Here is a 25,843-nt window from a genome sequence, read left to right as displayed (position 1 = left end):
CTTTCCATTTTATTGTTTCGACTGCAACTTGCATTGCTTGGAATTATTGCCTCAATGTCTCTGACAGGAATATGCAGAGGTAGCGCACTTGCTTTTGAGCCATCTAGTCTGGGTTTGATCCTCACTGACTATCTGTTGGGTTTCTTTGCAGGCAGGGCAGTGCATTCAGATTTCATTTCGGTTTATTAAAGAAAACATCCTTCATAAAGACAGTCAGAAGATTGAGAGATACAAGGTTAACATCAATATATCAAGAAGAACAAGAAAAAGAGCACTCAGAGATTGCAGACCCTCCCCAGGACCTCTTTTGTGTGGCGTTTGTGTACTGGTGTTACGTAATTAATGAGACATAATTAGAACTGCCACTTTATAACTGTTGGCAGTGAAGACCAGGCACCAAGATGTCCCGCTTTGATGCAACCCTGCTTTGATCGGACACCTGACCCTAACCCATGACGTTTTTTTTTATTATTATTCATTATTCAATTGAATATAGAATGAGATTAAAATCGAATGGAAGACCAAATAGGTACAGTCCTGCATTAGAGTAATCAGAAGGAACCCAAACAAGCAAAGATGAAGTCATCAGGAGGAACCTGGATAGCATTCACATTACAGCTGCTACTCCTCTACCCTCAAACCCATCCAGGCACAACCCAAAAAAATTAAAAAATGAACCCATGTCAAAAAATTAAATAATCCTGGCTGCCAGACCATGCATCTGATCAAGTTGAAATTTAAAACATATATATATTCCCCATTTTCACATGGTATTTTTCAAAAAAAATTGATACTGATCAGATATGGCATTCTACATATGCAATTATGATGTCATAACGAAGGCACCTATGACGTCATCAAAAAATCACACTCATTCCCCATGAGGAGTACTTGCCATGTGCCAAGTTTAAATTTTTCCCTTGGTGTGGTTTCAGATACAGTGGTCCAAAGTGTTTCCGTTTTTCCAACATGGCTGCACACCACGTGACCTATGGCGTCATCATTATGACTATCACATTCTACATGAGTCGTCGCACCTATGGTGACAATTTTGTCTCAATCCGACAAGCGGTTTCGGAGAAAAAACATGAAAGTTCTGTGCTGACAAACAGACAGACAAACAAACGGACCCAAACGCAATGCCCTCTCCTTTGGCGAGGGTAATCATGTTAAAACAAATATAAAAGCACCAATATTACAAGCTAAATTAAAACACAACTCAAACAAATATAAAACAGGGTGTGTCAATAAAAAGCGAAACATTTCAAAACTTTATTAACTAAAACATTGAGTAATAAAACAAAATATTAACTCCGAAAATATAAACCAAATCATGGAGAAATGAAACTCATTATGTGTTAATGCGCTTAGAGTTGAGGTGTTCAATGTGAGCACCCCCACGAACACGCACAACGCTCATTCACCCGAATTGCCAAGTTTTCAATGACGTTTCTGCAAGTTTTAATGGTTACTGTCTGCACATAAGCCTCAACTGCTGCCTTCGGATCAGGTTCAGATCTGCTGGATTGCATAGGCTCACCTGACCAAAGTCCAGGTGAGCTAAAAAGGGAAAACATTTATATTTGACTTTGATAATATGGGATAAGTTTCATCTTCCAAGATATAAAAGGAGCTCGGTCTTGGTGTGTTTGCATCCCTCATCCGTGCATGCATGCGTGCATCCGTCCATATGTTAACAATTGTCATATGGGGGATACCACTAATCCCTACACAATCGGCAGTGCAGCATGAACATACGTGTGCAGCACAGCACAGCAATGCACGCATGTACACACATACACGTACACACAGCATATAACGTGCTGCACATACACGCATGAGGAGAGTTTGTTTCTTGGTATGGCATGTGGCTAATGCATACCCTAAGAGAGGGGAGGGGGCGGGGGAGGGGGAGGGTGAGACTGTTTTTTTATTTTAATCTTTCTCTTGGTATGTTGTATATTATTTGGAATTCAGAATCTAAAAAAGGCTGTGATGAATATCCCATGAACACCCTCCCCCCACACCTCCTCGCTCCCTGAGTGTATAGCTCGGCCGGTATCTATACACTGCTTATTTTTTTTTTTTCTCATTAAAAATAGCCATTTAAATTTTTTTTAGCAATTACACAAAGTCAGTGAAGTGACAGATCTTACATCGTCGTTTAATATGGAACAGGACAAACTTGGCTCTCATTATATGGAACATTTAAAATGGTGGGGGATGTCACATGTTTATTAAACAAGTACAAATTATGATTAACTTGCCCCGTTCTCCCCCCCCCCTTCATTTTTTGTGAAAATGCTGTCATTCAGATTTTCTTCAATGAATCGTACTCAAATCCGCAATTTGGTGTCTGTCTGTTTTTTTGACCACGATACATTTGGTCATTACTTATCCAATCTCAACCAAACTTGATAGGATGGCTAAGGTCACGTGATGGAGGTTGTAGCCAATGTAGCGACGTCATTTGTCTCCCTCCCCAAGGGGGTTTTCCTCTTTGGGGGAAATCCGTGTTCAGGTATATATATATATATATATATATATATATATATATATATATATATATATATATATATATATATATATATATATATATATATATATATATATATATATATATATCCGTGTGTGTTTACCGTTTGAACCTTAGCAGCCATTTTACCAGCCGCTATTAAAACCTCCATCAACCCAAGCGGCCAGATTTTCCTCCAAGGAGCCCAGGGTGGTGGAGTTGAAAGCCCAAGGAGCTCAGGGTTCAAAGGGTTAAGATAGCTAATCGTGGAACTTTTTTTTCCAAGATCACTTCTAATAACAAAAGCAATATGGTCAAAGTAATGCTGTGATGAAACAATATTAATGCAGTATGAATAATATCCCCTCTCTCAGGGGTTTTTGCTCCTGAGACAAATGCTGTTCATCATCACACCGTTTGAAAGCCTTTATCCCTGAGCAGGGGTCAGCTTTTTTGCGGGCTCCAATCATGGTACCCTTTCTTGTGGCAATGTTTTTTTACGGCTGGATCCCCTTCCTGATGCCAACCCTTTAGTCGCCTTTAACCCTGTAGGGATAATTGCCAGTATACTGGTGCTCATTTCGCTGTATATGGGAAACCGGATTTAGGCATGGGCAAGCTAGGTAGTTGCCCAGGGGCCTCCACAACCAGGGGGCCTCCACATATTTCATGAAAAAAAAAATTGATAGGAAAAATGTATTTGTGAGTGCCTGAATGGTAGTTTGTAGTTAGTGGAACAGATATAAGATATTCATGTTATCTCATTCTCTATTTTATATAGAAGTTCAGATTCTTTGTTCTTGAAAAATATACTTTATGGATGACTGTAAATATGTCTTGTCACCTTTTTAGTATTCTCAGGTAGGGTGGGCCTCCACCACTGAAGGGCTACCCAGGGGCCACCACATGTCTAAATCCGGCCCCGTTGCTCACCTTCAGAAGGATGACAGGCTGAGTCAACCCCCTTGATGCTAACTCAGTGGCCAGTGGGGCTTGAACTCAGGACCCCAAGGACCCCAAGCCACCACCTTAACCACTGAACCACAGTATGACCACTCCTTGGCTTTTTTTTCACAAGATCTTGGCTATTCGTTGTTCACCTTGGCGTATAGGTTTTCTATAGGTTTTCTTGGCGTATAGGTTTTCTATTATCATCGCTTTTCCGAAACCTTGTGAATTGTTGGCTTTTTTAATTGGCTCACCTTGGCATTTATGAAAATGAGGAGTGCTCACACTGCTGAGCCACAACAGGCTCCTTCGACAAACGCTGTTAACGTGTATAAATAAGTTTATTTCGTGGTGCACCCCCACCAGAGGTAAAATATATAATAAACCATAAACACATTGAAATTATAACCTTTTTAAACAGTTTCCACTGCTGTTGAACACTAAACTTGAAAACGAGGAAACAAAGCCGAACCCTCTCGAGGTGTCCAGAAGTCGGAAAGCCCCGTCCCTGTGTATTCATTATCAGGCACGAAGGAAGTGCGTCACAGCTGCCTTTGCCCCATTGGTTGGACGGCTCGCTCGACTCCGCCCACAAGCAAAATCAAACGCCGCCATTTTGTGTGGCTCCGCAGGCCGCAGGCTTCAGGTGTTACCCCTCGGGGCTCGGTCCATGGCCCAGTGAAATTGAAAACATCCCAGGTAAACAACCACGATGTGTGTGCATGGTTTTGATTCATGGATGTACACCGGTGTAAAGACTTCAAGTTACCCCCCCTTTTAAGTTACCTCCCGGTAATGTTAAATCGATTTCATCCTACCCCCTACGATTTCAGATTACCCCCCTCAAAACATTTATTTATGTGTTTATTTACAAAAAATAGTCATTTAATTGATATTGAAAACGAATTAGGGAAAAACCATTGACCACGTGACCGCCTTTCAAGAGTTTGCAATGAATTTTGATTTTATTATGAATGATTTTATTTTAATATTGTTATTAAATGAAATCAGTATTTCTCATAGTTATAGTTTTTGCCACATTTTTATGAAATCCTTCTTCGATATAGTTGATCCAAATAGACATACTGGTATATCTTTTTAACCAACTCAGACTATATTATATTTACAATTATGGTAACAACACAATAAAATCAATGTATAAGAAAGGCAATGAAAACAGCTTATTTTTTAATTCACAATTTCGTTGTGGTGGTGGTGGTGGTGGTCGTATGGCAGCTAAAGGCCCTGTCACACCTTGACGATTTCGCCAGCGTATGGCAACGTATCAAAATGTATGTAAAACGCTGGCGTACGCTCAACTATTGATGTTTTTTTTCAGTTTTGGGCGTATAATAACGAGTTGGACGTATGCATAACGTACACAGAACGTTTCGATAACTTATACCAACGAATGCTTAGCGTGTTGTCGGCGTTCACAACTTATGCATAGCGCGGCAGCGTATCGCCGACGATCACGTGGACATCGACTCACCATGGAGTCTGAAACACTGACGGGTTCCTCCTGTGAAGCCCATTTTTATATACCAATTCCCCTAAACGCTGCCAATACGCCATTATACGGTAGCTGTAAGTTAGAAACACGTCCAGTAAGTTCTGTGGTCGTCCGGAAGACGTCAAATTTGTCAATATGCGTTGGAGATACGTTACACATAGGTTCAAAGCATGTTACTCTTGATTAAGAAATAAGTTTCGGGTACGCCAGACATTACCTCGACGTATTTTGACTTGTGAGTAACTTACAAGTGACGTGTTTCAACGATCGCATAACGTGCCTACAACTTATGGCCAGCGTATGTGGAACGTGTGAGTCATATGCTGGCATACGTCGAAAAATTTTGAGCATGCACAAAATTTGTCGACGAGCTTGGCGTACTACAACGTATGCCAGCGTGCTTCAGCGTGCTCTTAACGTATACAAAACTTACCCATAACGTATTCGATGTGTGCCAGCATATTCGCCAATTTTTTTCATACGTCGACATACGCTGGCTAAAACGTCAAGGTGTGACAGCCCCTTTAGCTGCCGGGGTAGCTATCATTTCTTGAAGCGCGACTGTGTCGCTGATGCAGTGCCCCTCTACCAGTACACACACTGAAACTGGTACTCATTTGGCCGACCTCGGAAGGATGACAGGCTGAGTGTGCAGCCTGGTGTTGGCTCAGTGGTTAGGGTCGTGGCTTGGGATCCTTGGGTCCTGAGTTCAAGCCCCATCGGCCACTGAATTAATACACCAGGAGGTTGACTCAGCCTGTCATCCTGCCGAGGTCGGCAAAATGAGTACCAGTTCCAGTGTGTGTACTGGTGGAGGGGCACTGCATCAGCGACACAGTCACGCTTCAAGAAATGATAGCTACCCCAGCAGCTAAGCTGCCATATGACCACCACCACCAATACAATTAACATTTTTGTTTCATTTTTTATGTTTCCAGACTTTGAGACGAGCTTTCAATCTTGTATGTTTTACGTGTTCTATTCAATAAACGTATCATGAGTTGTGGGCATAAGAATTTATCATTTCAGCTAAATCAGGGAGGGGAGTAATGTCAAAGTGCGGGGGTAATATGAAATCGGGTTCAGGCTACCCCCGGGGGGGGGGTAACTTGAAATCGATTTCAGATTACTGAGAGGTAACTTGAAAGGGGGGTCTTGAAGTCTTTACACCGGTTTATGTTTATTTTTTATTGTTTTCAACACAATATCGGCAGCGATCTGTGGTATTATACACCGCCCGAATAAATGAAGGTTTTTTTATTAACCAAATTTGGTTTTAGCCCGATTTTTCAAGGGTGAATAGTATGAATATACAGAAGGGTGTTTCTTCATGCACGTAATTCACGTAAAGAGATGAGCAATTTCCTCAATTTTATATTGATATTGCAATTGTAGTTGTTTTGAATATTGTGTTTGGCGAGGTAATGTGTGTGACGCAAGCCTCGTGTTGGCATCAGCGGCACAGTTGCGCTCTCCCAGCAATGATGCAAACAGCAGCCAGAGGCTGCGTACAAAATCGAATAATGTGTGTCTTGGCTGCTACCTTCACACGTGGGTGGGTTTCACAAAGTGGAACGGAGTTCTTGCTCCCAGGTCTCAAAAATGTCCACCTGTGTGTGTGTGTGTGTGTTCGTTTGTTTGTTTGTGTCTGAACGCTAAAGATGGCCTACTGTCCTGTTGGGGTCGGGTTGTAGGGGGTGGGGGATGCATGCTGAAGTTACAATGCTTTTTGGTATTCTCCTCCTCTTCCCTTTACAAGGGTTGGGGTCCAATGGCACCAAGTTTCTGCCATGCCTGGGCCATGATACTCTTCCACCTCCCTCTGTCCTCAGCCAACTATCTCCACTCTCCAACCACTCTGACCTTAAGGATATCCCTCCTCACACAATCCACCCATCTCAACCACAGTCTACCTATTTTCACCTTTCTCTTTCAATCGATTCACTCTCTTTGCCATTCTCTCTCTTTCCCCATGCGCACCAAGTGTCCAGCCCATCTCAGCCGGAATTTCACCAATCTTCCCGTCAAACTCATCTGCACAACAATCTCCTTCCTCAGTTCATCCATCCTCCTATCCATTCTCTTCTCTCCCGTAATCCTCCTGACCCAATTCAGGGGTTTCCTTATTTTTTGGAGTGGGAGGCTACCAGTAAAAAGTAGCAGGTTACCATCATTGCGAGCGAAGCGAGCGCAGCTGTATGGCCGGTGTCCAGGGCCCGCCTAGGGCCCTGGAAGTTGGAGGATCTTAGATGGCTGGAGATGCATTCTAGCATGATTTCTGACATGAAATAGTTCTTATTATCATGCTGTTGGGGTGGAAAACTCCACAAAAACAGGTGGTTAGGTTAGGCTTATACTGGATGTAGTTGCATTAACATACTGACTGACTGATATTCAGCTATACTGTATAGTTAGTTCAAGCAGCTTTTAAACAGGGTTCATTAATTTAAGGCCATGGTTTAGGGCACACCAAGGTGTCTGGAAGATGGAGTATCTAAGCACTTTAAAAGAGAGACATTTCAGCAACATTTGGGTCATACCTTAGTTCTTAATCGGGAGATGATACTACACATGGTGGAGTACATTGAGCAATCTGAAGTAAGTGTGTTACATAATAATAGTGTAGATGAACTCGCATTCATTAAGGAAACCATATTCCATTTCACTTCTGTGAGTGTTCAGGGTTTGCTGTATGAATGCTTTGAGCATGAAGGATTAGATTATTATAATAATGTTGGGTAAAATGTGCAAACCAAACTATTAACACTGCAAATTCTTTATACATCAGGATAAGTTTTATTGAAGTAATAGACTTATAGTGGTATTGTCACGGTGTCACTGAATCAGGAACTGCAAGTTGATATTCTTGCAAAGAGGGTGACAAAGTCCTGGCAGATTCAGAAAGCGAGAAAGAGTTTGCCGGTTGATTTACAGTGGGATGGTTGACTGGTTCAGGAGAGGGAGAGCAGACTGGTCCAGAAACAGGGAGAGGTTCAGGTGCAGGGATAGGGAGAGATTCAGGTTCAGAGACTGGGAGAGATTCAGGTGGAGGGACAGGGAGAGATTCAGGTTCAGAGACTGGGAGAGATTCAAGTTCAGAGACTGGGAGAGGTTCAGGTGGAGGGACAGGGAGAGGTTCAGTGAATTCTGCAAATAGCAAATAATTAAAATGTACATGTGTTGTATACTTGTGAATGAAAAATTGTTTCCCATGCTATCATTTTTAATGTGGCCCACACCCCACTCACTAAATGTACTGAAAATTGCTTGGATGTTAAGCAGTGGAGCAACTGAAAATAGTCCAAATGCATTCATCACTGTGAGAGACTGCTTTTCAAAAGGGCCTACCATTAGCCAGAAGTTGAGGGCCACCTCAAACAATGACAACACCTAAACTTCACAACTCCCTAAATATCTGATGAACTATTTAAGCATAGAGAAGCTAAGTATTATATTTGTAAATTTTCTTTCATTCACTTTATGCATATTTTCCCTCTTCGATTTCATTTTACTTTGTTAAATATTGTTTGTTATTATTTTATTGTGTTTTGTTTTGATTTAATAAACAGCACAAACTAATAACTTCAGACTAGTATATTGTTTGAAAATGAATGATAAACATGTATTTCACTTCACTCGTTTTCTGATAATTTCTTGATTTGATGTCAGCGAGCTTCAATCAGTCAACCAATCAAACATTCTATTAGTGTGAATACTGCGTCAGTCACAATCCCAATTTTGGTAAACTTCCACCTTGCAATATCCGCCAATATCGTGTTGTTATACCGTCAAGAAAAGCTCTTAAGTCTATGGTACATGCATGTACCTGCGGTACCAGTATTCAGTTGGCCAGTTCACAGCTGCTTATACTTGGCCTTCACTTCAGTGAATAAACAGCGATTTTCAGTGCAAATAACCACGAATAATAAGATGTACAAAAGCTGCTTTAAGCTTACAGGCTAATTACTTTATAAATTAAAAAAGGCACAACGGGTGACCGTGTATTTTGGAGCCGCATCACTTGACAAAAGCTCAAAATGGACGAGGTGAAACACGTGTTTCGTGAAACAACGACGTCGCACTCGTGAGAGTGCAAGTTTAGACCAATTACTGATGGCCAGAAGCTTACCTCCCATGTCTTTGGACTTCTTCGAAAATCCAAAGTCAAACAGGGATTTTCGTTTCGATGCCATCGTTTCGGCACCAAAACTGCGAGGCCTACAAAGTTTATTTTCTTGAGGTCATTGCTGTATCAGGGTATCAGGCCAACAGTCCAAAACGAGGCTAAAGCAGAGAACCCTCTATTGCAGGAGGCGTGTTTTAGCTGCTTGTGTTATTATTCGGTCATTGTTGTGCTAGACCTGACGAGAGTACTAACAGTAAAAGTAAGCCTGCTTTTATCGAAATACTCATGTGTTTTTGTCTCGGATTTTAAAACGGGGGGTGCAGAGATTTCGTGGTGACAAAAAATATATATATATATTGGCGCTGAAGTAAGTGGCGACCTTTGATATTTTTTTCTCTGAGTAGACGGCTGCGGGTCGCCGGTAACCGGCTTCTAAGGAAACCCCTGCCAATTGTTCTCGCAATTCCAATATGCAATGTTTTGACAAATTTCTCTGACATGGCGAGTGACCCGTATTTTGCGGGGTTTGAGCCATTTTTCTTTCTTTAAACCCGCGGATCCGTTTTAGTATCGTTAAAACCCGTATTGGATGGAAAGTACAAATAATTTCAAAAACGCAATGTTTAGCTTCCATTCCACTCGCATGGATCCACATACAGAGTGACACAGATCTGTAGCGATCTCCATCCGATATGCAAGGTACCACTCTAGTCTGAATCTGTTGGCTGGGTGACGTAATGAGTTTTACCCGTCCGACCAATCCCTTCAATCCTCATCTACACGCATCGTCACTCCCTCTCATCTACAATTTGTCATCACCCCAAATCAATCGGCAAGCCCATTCACTTTCCAATTCGCTCTTCGACTTCATGCTGTGAGATTTATCGGTATTTTTGAGTCTTTCGAGTCTGTTTCATTCCTCTCTTTTTTTTTCCCGCCTTTGGAATAAACTCCCACACTCTCTCCAGTCCCAATCTTCCCTCCAGGTCTTCAAAACAGCTGTTCACCACCATCTCTTATCTTCCCCCATCCAACACCACAATCTTTTCTACCCCCATTAATCCACCCCAAACCCACATCCTTCAAATTCCCTGCTTTCCTTCCTGAAAGTCCCTGTAGTGTCCATCTTGTTTACTCTGTGTACCCAGCCCCATCCCTCTCCCTTCTACAGATTTCCTCATGCCTCTGTTCCCCACTGTCCTTGTTAAACATCATGTGCATTAGCTCCCTATACGAGCCTTAACATTGTGTATATATATATATGTATATATATATATATATATATATATATATATATATATATATATATATATATATATATATATATGTATATATATATATATATATATATATATATACATACACACACACAGTGAGACGAATAACATGACTCTTCCTATCGCTCCTGTCGGGAGAGGGTGTACTCGTGTTTAAAATGAGGCAAAACATCTCATGGGTGGGTGTGTTACGAATAAAGTTATCCTGTGAATATTATACCTGCACAAATATAACAAAAATTGCATAAATCAGGTACAAATCACATCATCCAATGATTTCTTTATTTTCAACTTTATAATGATCACAGGAAGAGATAACGACACCATCACTGTTTTGCAGCAAGCATGGTTTCACAAAGAAAGAATCAACATATTGCTCAACCGCTTATGTTGCAGCATTGTTATAAGGAGCCAAAATTTTCTAAAGCCAACAATAATAATTCCTCGATCGAAAAGTAATAATATTTAACAAGAACAATCGACAAAGGGGGAAGTTGCATACAATGGGTTTTATGGGCCAATGAAAAAAAAATTGATGTGCAACAAATGAGAAGTTGTGTTTCACATGAACTGGAAAGAAGTGGAAGAAGCTTTATTTCCCCAAACTTCATTTCTTGCGAAATGCTTGAGAAAACTCTGCAAACAAAGACACCAAGTTTCAGTTTGCTTGTCGTTATATCGGAACCGAGTGGCGTGAACACAAGAAAATGCAAAGCCTAAAAGATTGCTGGCATGAAAATGCACCATTAAAATCAATCTGTCCATCCTTGGAGGTGTCCATGTGTTTCAACACACTGTCTAAGTCCTCGTCGTCAGTTCCACAGGATTCCTGCAGTGCCGCCTTCAGCTCCATCACGGAGACTTCTCCTGAGCCATCCTGAAAACAAAAACAGATGGATTGAGCAATCAGGAAAAACTTGAATGACTGATTAAAATAAATAAACAAGACCATGTAGGATGATAAACGACATTGGAGAAGGTCTCCATTACAGAGGTTACTCAATATTTACTTCCGCCACCAAAGGTAGACCGAGGTTATGTTTTCACCACTGTCTATTTGTTTGTTTGTCTGTGAACAGGACATCTCAAAAAAAAATTATGGATGGATTCAAATGAAATTTAGTGGAGAGGTTGGGTGTGTGACGAGGAGAAATTGATTCAATTTTGGTGAAGATTGGGATCCGATAATTTTTTTTAAGCGATTTCTTCACCATTGAAAGATGGGGCCTAAAACGAGATACAAGCACGGTATCTCAAAGGGTTGTGGATGAGTTGGTTCGGTGACAAGAACAAGCCGATTCGATTTTGGTTCAGATCCAGATCCAGATCCGCCCTATCATCGGATACAAAATGTAAACTGTACTGCTTGGCAGAGGTTTTGGCTCCACCGAGTGCCGTTCTTGTTGCCTAACGCGAAACGTAACACCATAATGACGTCCCAGACATAACGCTGTCTTACTACACCAGTCATGTTGAAGTCTAGTGTCTGAAATTCAGCCCATCACCGATGGAAGTCAGATAGAGTCCGGTGCATGGGTCCCGGTGTTACATTGCTGTCTGAAACGACAGGATGGATTGAGTGCTGGATGCCAGGATGACGTGGACGTCCATAAAGGCCTAGCCTAGTGCTAGACATAACGGCGTAATGACGTCCCAGCGAAAAGAGCGTGACGGACAGAGGGACGGATGGATGGAGAATACGACTACTTTAATACTGTATTATATATTGGAGAGGATCTGAATTTTTTTTCCGGTCGAGCTGGAAGTTTGATTTAGTGTGCATTGAGACTTATCTCGAAGGCAGAACTTTTTTTCCATATTTCTATCGAACATTAACAGCTGTAAGAAAACAAACTTGATATTAACAAAATTACCACCACCGTCCTTCATATTTCAATGCAAACAGCTGAGCAGCTCCACAGAGAGTAACTTACAGCAGCATTAATTGCCAAACTAACTACATTATGGAGATTATCTTTCTCCAACCTTCTTTCCCTTCCTTCCATTACATCCCTCGTGAGCCCACTCAATTGACACCATAAATGGAAAGGTTTTTTTATTCTGGGAAGCATTTTCACTGAGTTTACAAATGAGAGCATCATGGTTCATGAAAGAGTTATATTATACACATCAGTGAATATGATGTTGGCCTCATCGTGAAGACTTGCCCTCACAGAAGTGATGAGCTAAAATCCAGTTTAAAGCAAAAGTATATTGAGGATTTTGATTGAGCTCATGGAAACCTGAGCACATATTTAGAAAAGTACAGTCATTCTGTGATTTTTCCATAAAGTTCAACTTGGGTCATAAATGACCTACAGGGAGGAGGTAATTTACCTCATCTAATTCACAGGTGAAACCTGTCCATACTTTATGGTTGACATAGTACTCTGAGGGCTCCTTGTCAACAACAAATACCAATACTCTTGAGTTCGGCAAGTGGTAAATGCTTCAAGGCTGGAATCATTCCTGCACATGTCACCACTCACAGGGTGTGGAAATCTTGTATGAGCATTATGATCGAACACCCGATGATGGCAATGCAACAAACCTTTCCATATTGAACTACAAAACCACAACTAGGTAAACATGCTTCTGATGCTTACCACAAAGACACAAAGAATGGATGGTCGTTTTTGAGTGTAAAGCCTGCATCAGAAGAAGGAATTTAAGCCACCAGGATCAGGATCCGGATTCAGAGAAAAGATTGAAAGATCTTGAGAGAGTAAGTAAATTTTGTTATCTGGGTGACACCATCAACAGTAGTGGAGGCAGCGAGCTTGCAGTTACAAGAAGAACGAGATTGGGTTGGATGAAGTTCAACGAGCTCTGGGGCCTCACTGGGGTAAAATACAGACATAGTGTAAACATATTTCGAATCACCTCTTCAAGGCCTATCAGAATCTGTCATTAAATTTTTTCAACTCTCATTTGCATATTTGGCATATTTAATGAGGCGAATCGGCATCATTTAAAATCATATAAATTAAATAACGATTTTGACCAAATTAACAACTTAATATTACCATGGAATAGTGGACATGTGTGCAAAAGCTTGAGGCTGTTGGGTTAACCCGTCTGGAGAAGATGTTTTTAGGTTTTGGAGAAAATCCAATATGGCCGCCATACCACGTGACCTACGTCATCAAAATTTTCAAAGTATAAACTTCAGGTGGAGAGTTATTAAATGGATAAGTTTCATTGAATTTCATCCAAGCGTTGTTTTTATTTTATGGCATTTCAAAAATGGGTCATTTTCAACTTTGGGGGGCTCTGGGGGCTCACTGGGGTCAAATACAGACATAGTATAAATATATTGGGAGTCTCCTGTTTATGTGCTATCTAAATTTGTCATTAAATTTTTTCAACTCTCATTTGCATATTTGGCATATTTAATGAGGCGAATCGGCATCATTTAAAATCATATAAATTAAATAACGATTTCGACCAAATTAACAAATTAACATTACCATGGAACTTAGCAAATGTGTGCAAAAGATTGAGGCTGTCAGATTATCCCTTCTGGAGAAGATGTTTTTAGGTTTTGGAGAAAATCCAATATGGCCGCCATACCACGTGACCGACGTCATCAAAATTTTCAAAGTATAAACTTCAGGTGGAGAGTTATTAAATGGATAAGTTTCATTGAATTTCATTCAAGCGTTGTTTTTATTTTATGACATCTCAAAAATGGGTCATTTTCAACTTTGGGGGGCGCTGGGGGCTCACTGGGGTCAAATACAGACATAGTATAAATATATTGGGAGTCCCCTGTTTATGTGCTATCTAAATTTGTCTTTAAATTTTTTCAACTCTCATTTGCATATTTTGCATATTTAATGAGGCGAATCAGCATCATTTAAAATCATATAAATTAAATAAAGATTTCGACCAAATTAACATTACCATGGAACTTAGCAAATGTGTGCAAAAGATTGAGGCTGTCAGATTATCCCTTCTGGAGAAGAAGATGTTTTTAGGTTTTGGAGAAAATCCAATATGGCCGCCATACCACGTGACCGACGTCATCAAAATTTTCAAAGTATAAACTTCAGGTGGAGAATTATTAAATGGATAAGTTTCATTGAATTTCATCCAAGCGTTGTTTTTATTTTATGACATTTCAAAAATGGGTCATTTTCAACTTTGGGGGACTCTGGGGGCTCACTGGGGTCAAATACAGACATAGTATAAATATATTGGGAGTCCCCTGTTTATGTGCTATCTAAATTTGTCTTTACATTTTTTCAACTCTCATTTGCATATTTTGCATATTTAATGAGGCGAATCGGCATCATTTTAAATCATATAAATTATGTAACGATTTCGACCAAATTAACAAATTAACATTACCATGGAACAATGCAAATGTCTGCAAAAGCCTGAGGCTGTCGTGTTATCCGTTCTGGAGAAGAAGATGTTTTTAGGTTTTGGATAAAATCCAATATGGCCGCCATACCACGTGACCTACGTCATCAAATGTTTCATAGTATAAACTTCAGGTGGTGAGTAATTATTCTGTTAAGTTTCGTTCAATTTCATCGAACAGTTTTCCCTCCAGATCCGCCACAAAATCGGTCAGTAGAACATAAAAACGCCATTTAATAATAATAATAATTAAAACTGGTAAACCAGTAATCCCGGGCTTCAAGGTGTGCCTCCATTTTGACAAATTTCAACACCATCACCCTGTCACATGATATGGGTTTTTCGAGTTAGAAAGTTAGTTCAAGTCTGCAATGTGGCCCAGCTACGGGGTCCCTCATGTTATCTCAATGAAGGATTGAAAAGCCCATAGCAATACATGATAGAGAAAGAAACTTCACGTTGGACAAATCGAGGCTGGACAAATTTTCAAGTCCCCAAAAAAGTCCAATAACTCCACATTTGCATATTAATGTAAATGGCGAACTTAGAGAACGTTTAAATATCTTCCAGAATGTGTGGTCACTTTTTGTCTATCTTCTTTGGTTTTCATTTTACGACATGTCAAAAATGGGTGATTTTCAACTTTGGGGGGCTCTGGGGCCTCACTGGGGTAAAATACAGACATAGTGTAAACATATTTGGAGTCCCATCTTCAAGGCCTATCAGAATGTCATTAAATTTTTTTCAACTCTCATTTGCATATTTGGCATATTTAATGAGGCGAATCGGCATCATTTTAATCATATAAATAATTATGCAACGATTTTGACGAAATTAACAACTTAACATTCCAATGGAACCTCGCAAATGTGTGCAAAAGTTTGAGGCTGTCGTATTACCCCTTCTGGAGAAGAAGATGGTTTTAGGTTTTGGAGAAAATCCAATATGGCCGCTATACCATGTGACCTACGTCATCAAAATTTTCAAAGTATAAACATCAAGTGGAGAGTTATTAAGACGTTAAGTTCCATTGAATTTCATCAAAGCATTGTTTTCATTTTATGACATTTCAAAAATGGGTGATTTTAAACTTTGGGGGGCTCTGGGGCCTCACTGGGGTCAAGTCCAGACATGGTATAAACATATTTGGAGTCCCCTGTTTATGTCCTATCTAAATCTGTCATTAAATTTTTTCAACTCTCATTTGCATATTTTGCATATTTAATGAGGCGAATCGGCATCATTTAAAATCACATAAATTAAATAACGATTTTGACTAAATTAACAACTTAACATTCCCATGGAATATCGGACATGTGTGAAAAAGCTTGAGGCTGTTGGGTTATCCCTTCTGGAGAAGATGTTTTTAGGTTTTGGAGAAAATCGAATATGGCCGCCATACCACGTGACCTACGTCATCAAAATTTTCAAAGTATAAACTTCAGGTGGAGAGTTATTAAATGGATAAGTTTCATTGAATTTCATCCAAGCGTTGTTTTCATTTTATGACATTTCAAAAATGGGTCATTTTCAACTTTGGGGGGCGCTGGGGGCTCACTGGGGTCAAATACAGACATAGTATAAATATATTGGGAGTCCCCTGTTTATGTGCTATCTAAATTTGTGATTAAATTTTTTCAACTCTCATTTGCATATTTTGCATATTTAATGAGGCGAATTGGCATCATTTTAAATCATATGAATTATGTAACGATTTCGACCAAATTAACAAATTAACATTAGCATGGAACAATGCAAGTGTGTGCAAAAGTTTGAGACTGTCGTGTTATCCGTTCTGGAGAAGATGTTTTTCGGTTTTGGATAAAATCCAATATGGCCGCCATACCACGTGACCTACGTCATCAAATGTTTCATAGTATAAACTTCAGGTGGTGAGTAATTATCCTGTTAAGTTTCGTTCAATTTCATCCAACAGTTTTCCCTCCAGATCCGCCACAAAATCGGTCAGTAGAACATAAAAACGCCTTTAATAATAATAATAATAATAATACTAACGATTTCAATAGAGCTTCAGCCATGCTTGAAGCCCTAATAATACGAACGATTTCAATAGAGCTTCAGCCATGCTTGAAGCCCTAATAATACGAACGATTTCAATAGAGCTTCAGCCATGCTTGAAGCCCTAATTAGTTGATTGAAAGGATTGGTCTGAAAGATACAATAGTGGAGGTGGTAAGAAGGAGTGGCTTGATATGGTTGGGTCACGTGATAAGAAAGAGAGACGATTAGGGAGTTAAGAGAGTATGGAATTTGGAAGTGGAGGGGAAAAGGAAATCCAAAGTTGAGTTCAAAGGAGTTGGTTATGAAAGCAAGTCAGAAATTGGGATTGGGAGTGGAAGACGCAGAAGATAGAAGAAAGTGGAGAGCTGGAGTTATGTCATGGAAGGAGTGAAAGTCAGCAACCCCCCATAAGGGGGATAATACTGACTTAAATAAATGATGATGATGATGATGATGATGATGATGATGAATAGGCAACACCGACAACCAACCCCACCCAAAATTGATGTTTTTTTGGTTTTTATTGTTAATTTTTTTTGAGTTTGCTCGATCCTCATGGCACAGTAAGCACCGAATCTAATTTTCCATGTCAACATGTATTATATTTTCATCACCAACTGGTCATCAGAAGGAAATGTAAAAATTACCTTTTCCACCTATATGAGCAAATTCTTACTAAAGTAATGCATGCAAAATCATTCAAATATTTCAATTGGTTGACACAACCTCAGAATATTGCACAAAGTCCACAACTCTGAAACAACTTGTATTCTCTTCCTTGAAAGCAAATCCAACCGAAGGCAATGTCAGTGCATTCCAAAAAGTCCGCAACAAGTGTGTGTCCCCTCTCGGGAGAGCCAGAAAACAAACGAACTTATCTCCCTCCTCTAAAACCTAGTGGCATCTTGTTAAGTCTGTCTCTGGAGTATGCTTTTCCTCCATCCCTTCCCTCACTTCAAATGCTACCACAGCCGACTCCGCTCGTGAGAAGGCCAAATTCCTCAATTCTGTGTTGCTTCCAAATCTGATGTTCCCAAACCCACGCTTTCTGTACCCACCCGTCCCAGTCATACCCAACTGCTCCTGGACTCTGTCCTTTGCACTTGAGGAGGTGTAGAAGTTTTTGGCAACCCTCGACTGATTCTGCAAATGGACCGGACAGCGTTAGCTCACATATATCCCAAAAACCTGCTCTGCTATTATGGTTTAAGACTTGCACTTCCTCTCTCTGCCCTTTTCTCCCTAACATTTGCGTAAAGTCATCTTCCATTTGCTTGGAAATCGGCTAACATCACTGCATTACATAAATAAGGTGGAAAAACTGATCACCTTAACTACAGACCAATCAGCTTACTTCCAATCGTCGCAAGGTCATGGAATCCATCGTCGCAGTTGATATGAAATCCTTCCTTTTTCCCAATGACCTCATCTCAGATTATTATCAATTCGGATTCAGACTAGGTCACTCTACCTTGGACATGCTGCTTCTATTCACAATGTCAGACATGAGATCAGGGCTATCTCTCCAGGCATACAGTATCTCGAGCTCTCAATAGTGTGGCATCCTGCCTTGCTCTCCAAACTCTCTGTCTATGGCATCCAAGGCCAACTTCACTCTTGGGTCACTGACATCTTGTAGCTGTGTGCCCCTCAATGGAATCCTTTAATCTCCTCTGCCTGTCAAGGCTGGAGTGCCCCAAGGCAGTGTTCTCAGCCCCATCCTATTCCTGATGATCTCTCTGACTCTGGAAAATCATCGTTATCTCTTTGCTCGAGACTCCACCCTCTGCTGTGATATTCCTCATTCAGACACATAGGCAGCAGCTTCTTCTCTCTCTTCAGACCTTGACAAAATCACAAACTGGTAAAACACTTGTAATATGACTACCAATCCTGAGAAATCCCACACACTGACTCTTTGTCTCTCTGAAAGGACCGAACGGCAAACCCTTCAATCTACTTTCTCAACAACCCTCTCAAAGAAGTTCAATCACTATAACTCCTGGGTCTCACTCTCAATCATGATCTCTCTTGAGCAAACCACATTTAAAAGTTGGCCTCCAAAGCCATTCGCCGATTGGGCATGCTCCATCATGCAAAGTCCTTCCTTGGCACACCTGGACTCTTATCCATCTATAAAGGTTTCATCCACAGCTTGATGGAATCGTGCTCTCCCCTCGAGACTGGTGCCCTTACCTCATACGTTGCTCAGCTTGATGCCGTGGAAACCAAGGCCTTCAAGATCATTGGAATTTCCCACAATGAAGCTGCTGAGTTGAAGAGGCCATCACTTTGCCATCGCAGACAGTTCGGTGGTCTCTCTGTTTTTTCCACCTCCTTTCTGGTTTTTCCTCCCCACAATTACCCTCCCCACAACCTCCAATGTTTCTGCAGGACACGCACAGTCCACCACCAATCCCCTCCTTGTGAAACTTCCAAAATCCAAAATCACTGCTCACCTCTACTCATTTGTTCCTCTTTTTTTTCCCACCTGTAGACCAACTTCCACATCCTCTTCAATCTCATTCATCCCTCCACGTCTTCAACACAGCTGTTCAGCACCATCTGAGATCATCCCTCATCAAAAACCATGATCTTTTCTACATCCGTTAAACCATCCCCCCACACCCGCACCCCCTCCCAACTCCCCTCTCCAAATTTGCTTCTGTACCATCTTACCCACGCACCCCTTATTGTCTGCCTCCATTTACTTTGTCTATTGGCCCTGCTGTTGGCATTTCCCCCTTTCTCTTGCCACTGTTCCTTTTGTTATGTTGCATCCTTATCCATTATGTGTTATAGCTCTTCCACGAGCCTTGATTCTGGCCACAATTATTGTTTTTTTCAAACAATGATATTAATTATGAAATTGTGAAAGAAAATCCTCATTACCATTCAGCCTATAAAAGAGATTATAAACTTAATATTTTTCAAAATAGCTCACTCAAATATGTCATTTAAGATCACAAAGCAGTGAAATAATTTATTTAAAACTGTTCCCAGAAGCAATAGAGTGAGAAATTGAATTCCCGAACTTTCATTTGGCACGAGTGATAAATCTGCGTCTGTTTTGAGGAACAGAAGCGCTTTATATTCGGCTCGATGCTGGAAAGAGCTACATGAAGTTCCTGATCCAGGGTCTCCAGACATGAGCTATTGTTGCTCTTGATAAGTGTCAACGTTGAGAATCTCACGTCACAAAGGTATGTTGTTGAAAACGGTACATATCAATACATCAACGGCACAACGAGAGATGGTTGGATGCTCTTTTTTTCAACTTCAGCCAAAATGGATCCAGAGGCACTTCACTGAACTTGAGTTTGAGAGTGCGGTCCTTCCTGAGGTCTATCAATTCCTCTTGAGTCTTCATTGAAAGCTCCTTGACTGATGCCTCTGCAGATGAAGCGAAACGATCACAAACCCAGTCATACTGCTCAATGTCGGTCAACTTGCGAGTTGCTGAAAGTAGTTGTGAAGCATACACAGGTGAAATTTATAATACAACAGTGGCTTGGAATGAATAAAACACAGCAATGTTCTATTTATTACCTCTACCACCGAAGGTGAAGGAGGTTATGTTTTCACCCCTTTCTGTCTGTTTGTTTGTTACTTACGAAATCTAAAAAAATTGTAAGTATATTGATGACTTCCATCCTCTGTTTGTATGTGTGTTTGTGTGTTTGTGTGTTTGTGTGTTTGTTTGTAGGCACTACAACTCGAGAACGGAAGAAGCTACCAATGTCAAATTACACCACGTGATTCAGGAGGGTGATGGCTCGCGCTGATTAGATTTTGGTCAAAATCGGTCAAAGGTCAAGGTCACAGTGAGGTCAAACATTCGATTTTTGATGGTTTGGTGCAGAATCATCGTAGAAACTTCTGGTTTGCGTCGCTGCCTTCTCTCGAGACAGCTTTTATTAGACAAGGTCAGAGGTCAAGTTGACGATTTCGAATGGAGCAGTCTATGACTGCTTGTTTGTTTGTCTGTGTACAGGATATCTCAAAAAGGTGTGGACGGATCCAGATTAAATTTCGTGGACAGGTTCGGTGTGTGTGACAAGGACAAACTGATTACATTTTTGTGAAGATCCAGATCCAGATCCGATTACTAGAATTTTAAACTGATTCTTCACCATTGAGAGATAGGGCCAAAAACCATATCCAGCACGATATCGCAAAAATGTATTGGGCCCGGTATGTTCTCGTGGATTAGGTATTACATGGTGGAGGTATGCGCTCTGCCGAGTGCCCTTCTAGTTTTCCTCTGAATCAGCCATTATGGACATTTGCTACGGCACACCAGTTGCGAAACGCTGCCATAGCCTATCAACGGACAGATACTTCAGTGCAATTATCGCCATATACAACTTTCATTCGCCGATTAATGTCGATAGGATGCACATTCTCTGCTGTTGGAAACTCAATAACCACATGGTTATTGACAACGTAGTTGACAACGACAACATATTGACAATTACTTCCGCACTGACAACGTCGTGCTGTCTTCTTGTGCCATCTTGACTAATGGAGTGCTGAGACATCTAGTGCTAGAATCACGAAACTGCACATGCAGACCGTTTTGTTTCATTCGAATATCTGTACATGTTTTGGAGGAAATGAATAGTTTTTAACACTTTGTTGTATTTTTTGAATTCTTGGATTTTCCAAGCCTTTGAAAATCGAAACTTATCTGATTGGCCTACCTACAGGGTGGCCACAATGACTTGTCACCGTTTGTAAAAATTGACACCACGCTTGTGTTCAGTGGTAATTTGTTTCCTTTTTCCCTTTTTTCAGATTGAGTGAATATCACTGATGACCTTAAACAAGCAGTGAGACTTCCTTTTAATCGTATCACTCCACAAATGTTCTGGAAAATGTCCCACAGAACATGGCACAAAATTATTCTCTGTAATGACGATGGTGGAGCACAAACTGATCTACTGGACACTTAAGGCTTGTGTCATATGGTGTAAAATTTTATAATAAGGTAAAAGAGTACTGTAAATGAATGTGGAATAACTTGTGGATCCCTTCAGTGTTGTCAGCTAAAGGAAATGTCAGTTTTTACAAAGGGTGATAATATATTGTAGCCATCCTGGAGAAGGTTTTGAGGCCGATCCCAAAATCTGCATTCATTTACTCCGCGCCAAATTAAAACGAAGTTAAAACTCTTTAATGATTTGTGAAGTGTATAATATGGAAGTAGGAAAACAAACACGTCATAGTGTAACCTGTATTTGTAATGTATTACAGAAAGGTGACTGTTGGTGCATTTTCACCCTTACCTTGTCAAGAGACTGGAACAGGGATTTTATGTCTGCCTCTGCGAAGGTACCCTAGAGCAGTGATTACAAAGCCAGGGGGAGAGGGGAGTGGGGGGGGGTGGGTTGGGGGTTGAGGGTTGATGTAGGAACAAATTAATTAAATGAGCAAGGTAAGTCAATGCTTGAAATAATGAAAAAAAAATGACAACTATCCTGCACCGATGCTGGTTAAATATTTACTTGGGACGTGACCTCAGATATGCCTGGACAAGTAACTGTGTTTTTTGCCCAAATAGTGTGAACAAGTGTGGAACTAGGACGCACAAGCAAGGAGGTGTTGCTTTTGTGGAGCATAATGAAGAAGCATAAACAACAATGAAACATGAGATTCTCATTAGCATTAAGTAGGGCAATTACAATTAATTGCATTCATTGCACAAAATATATAGTCTTGAGAGAATGTTACCATAGCAAGTGAGAATTACTAGCAATTCCATTTCTTAACACACACACACACACACACACACACACACACACACACACACACACACACACACACACACACACACACACACACACACACACACACACACACACACACACACACACACGAAAACATTGACCTTTTATCACAATAGTTTGAGAAAGATCCAGATAGAGTGGAGTACATAATATGCATCCCTGAGGTTATGCTATGGATGGGCCTGTTTGTCATTGTGTACCCAGACATGTACTTCTTGTGTCTGGTGTGTTAGAGAATAGCCTAGTTTGCAAGACAAGAGGCTACAGGAACTTCTGAGTATCTATGGACAAGGAATTCCATCCATCCATTAGGACCATACTCTGTGCAGAGCGTTGGTGCCGCCGAAGCAGTCTCCTTGGCTATTGGGAACAATCCTGGACGGGTCGCCACTCCGACACAGTATACCAGCATGCTGGCACTCATTTTGCCGACCTCGGAAGGATGACAGGCAGAGTCAACCCCACCTGGTGTTAATTCAACAGCTGAGCGGGATTTGAACTCAGGACCCTAGGATCCCAAGCCCACTACCTTAACCATTAAGCCAACACCAGGCATACAAGGAATTGCACACCCCTGATTCAGTTTATAAGGATTTCTCCACCTGTAAGACATCCATCCACTTCACTGTGAGTACACCGAGCAGTTTCAATCCCGAATAACCATGACAGCTCAAACTCGAAATTCACCACTATGATAAACTAAAGGAATTGGTAGAAAATATCTCAGTTTGCCAAGAGATTGTATTTACAAGTTGAACAACACAAACCTGCCATGAAACGAATACCAATTGGTTTCGGCTGCTCAAAGGCAAACCCAAAGATCTCACGTGGAACAACATAGTTCAGTTATGCTCATGCATACTCTTAAAGTCTCTCTACTGACTCTTCATTGGGTGGTGTTGCCCGTGAAACGTCTTTGGCTTAAATCTTTCACGAACTGGTTAACCAGTCTGACGTTTTAAGGTGCAGGGAGTTGTTCAGAATGCAGGCGATAAATCGCCTATTTTTCATGAAAGACACTATGTGGGATCTTTATCATCCAAGAAGCTAGCAGACGGGACACCCATCCAGCTTAACGTCCCTTTGGACGATCATACTAGTGCCATCAGGCGCATTAGGCTGCCCGAGGCAGTTTGCTAGGGGGGCACAATCCTGTACGCATCACCACTCCAACCCAGGATAGTCGACTGGCTCACTTTTCGCAGCAAGCTGGTACTCATTTTGCAGATCAGCCTGCATCAACCCTCCTAATGTTCTTTTGGCATGATTGGGGCTTGAACTCAGGACCTTAAGATCCCAAACCAACCGCCTCCAACGTTAAGCCACTAAGTTATAAAACGTCCTTTACGATGTAACGATCTGCCTGTGAAACATCAATTCGATGGTTTATAGTCGAGGCTGGAATCAAATCCAGACAACAGACGGCTCAAAGGCAGGTGCACCACTTGTGCACCACCCTTTCAGACGATACAATACTCTTCAAGCATCTTTCATCAATCCAGTACATTTTTATGTGAGACCTCAAGGTCTCGAGATCTTATGCGAGATGACAGTTCATTTACTCAAGACTAATTTGACTCAAATAACTATTATTTAAGTCACAAGTAATTAAAGGTGGTAAAATGGAATTTGGGGGAAAAAGAAAAACCTATATAACATCTCATTGACTCTTGCTGGCACATATCCACGATAAATACAGATGCACAGCAGGAGTAAAAGCCTTTCCAACAATATCATAATGGTCAACATGTGCTGGAAAAAGAAATAAACAATGCACATCAAGACCATCAGGAAGGAACACAGGAACGACCAAAGAAGAATCAGAAGACAGGTCAGAAATTTCAACAGCAGCTGAGGTTCCCCAAATCCCCCTTTTCTCCAAAACACTTTGTTTGAATATCTCTTTTTTTTTTCCTCTCCCAACCCCAACCATAACCCTCACTCAACATTACCATAGTTCAGCGATTTCACTTTTTCTCTTCGTCCTTGTCTTCACGGGGTTTCTTCCTTTGGTTGTGTTGTTTCGTGTACTCCAACCTTTGTGTTTTTATACAACTCATTTCCCTCGGGCCTCGATCCCTCCTCTGGCTTTTCTATCTAATCACCCTTAATCGTGGAGAAACTCAATATATCCTGATTGTCGTTTAACAACTCCAAAGTTATATCTTTCTTTTTCCTGCTACTCTCTGAAAGCTCTTCTTGTTCCACCATCCGTTTTAATATTTGCAATATTGGTGATGGTCTCATGTGTTGGTGATCAGACAATTTTACTTTCCATTGACTCTTCCTAAAAGGTTGTGAAGGCTGGAGGTCTTGTCTTTTCAATTGTGTATAACATTTTTAGCCAGGGTGAGTTGGAGTCACTGACTTTGTACAAAAGCTTTGCAGATATGAGACGAGTATAAAACTTGAATATATATATATATATATATATATATATATATATATATATATATATATATATATATATATATATATATATATATATATATATATATATATATATATATATATATATATAACGTTGACTGGTCTTGGACAAGTGTGAGCATGTCAAATCGTATAACCTTTTTGATTGTTCCTTGAATGTTATTTTGCTATTATGCTATGTTGAGGCTGGTGAAAGAGTGATCAGCACAGAGCAAACCAGAACAACGAGAACATAGTGGTGGAAATGCATGGAAACACATGAACAGCAAAGTGAAGAAAGACAAATCCCAGTGCTATTGGTAAGGGAAAGAATGCAAGCAAGGAGAAGGGGGTGAACAGGCTGGATGCAAGCTCAAATACAGCAAGAATGGCAGAAGGGAAATGGAGACAGAAATAGCAATGGAACGAAGAACAGAAGGGTGGGTGCAGTGAGATGGGAGAAAACAATTAACCTGGAAAAAAGGGGTGGGTTTGAGGAGGGTTAACTTGGGTAGAAAATATCATGAGTATCGATGTAGGAGGGAGTGGAACCTGAAGAGTCGTGAAACCGCCACGTTGAAGTCCTGCAAGGGAGAATGGCATTGAACAAATTGAAGTTGATTCGACTCTTCCAATTGGTAAAAATAGTTTTATCATATGATTTCTTTGAGTTAAGTGCTGCTATGATGAGAGGGATCAGTTGCAGGAAGGTGGGGTGACCTATGAAGGTGGATTCGACATGTGAGAGAAAGGAGGAACAGACCAGGAGAGACAGCCATTCTTGTTCCCCCTTTGTCTGTCCTCCTTTGGCTGCCTCCCATCGACCTGGAAGTCAGCAAACATCCATTCCTTCCATTGGGACCATACTCTGTGCAG

At 40.8% G+C, this 25,843-nt stretch overlaps 1 long non-coding RNA gene across 1 annotated transcript; it reads right to left on the bottom strand.

Moving 5' to 3' along the window:
* Positions 1-10,644: 10,644 nt before the first annotated feature.
* On the bottom strand, positions 10,645-24,609 carry LOC147030163 (uncharacterized). The gene is made up of 4 exons (XR_015056246.1): positions 24,511-24,609; positions 22,058-22,108; positions 11,124-11,256; positions 10,645-11,015 (listed from the first exon to the last, which is right to left on the bottom strand). It is a non-coding gene; the product is annotated as an uncharacterized LOC147030163 (long non-coding RNA).
* Between the last annotated feature and the right edge of the window lie 1,234 nt (positions 24,610-25,843).

Source organism: Eptatretus burgeri, chromosome 3, assembly GCF_056783735.1.
Source record: "Eptatretus burgeri isolate ZD-2024b chromosome 3, Ebu_testis_v1, whole genome shotgun sequence".
Taxonomy (NCBI): domain Eukaryota; kingdom Metazoa; phylum Chordata; class Myxini; order Myxiniformes; family Myxinidae; genus Eptatretus; species Eptatretus burgeri.
This window is presented reverse-complemented; position numbering and strand designations above follow the sequence as displayed.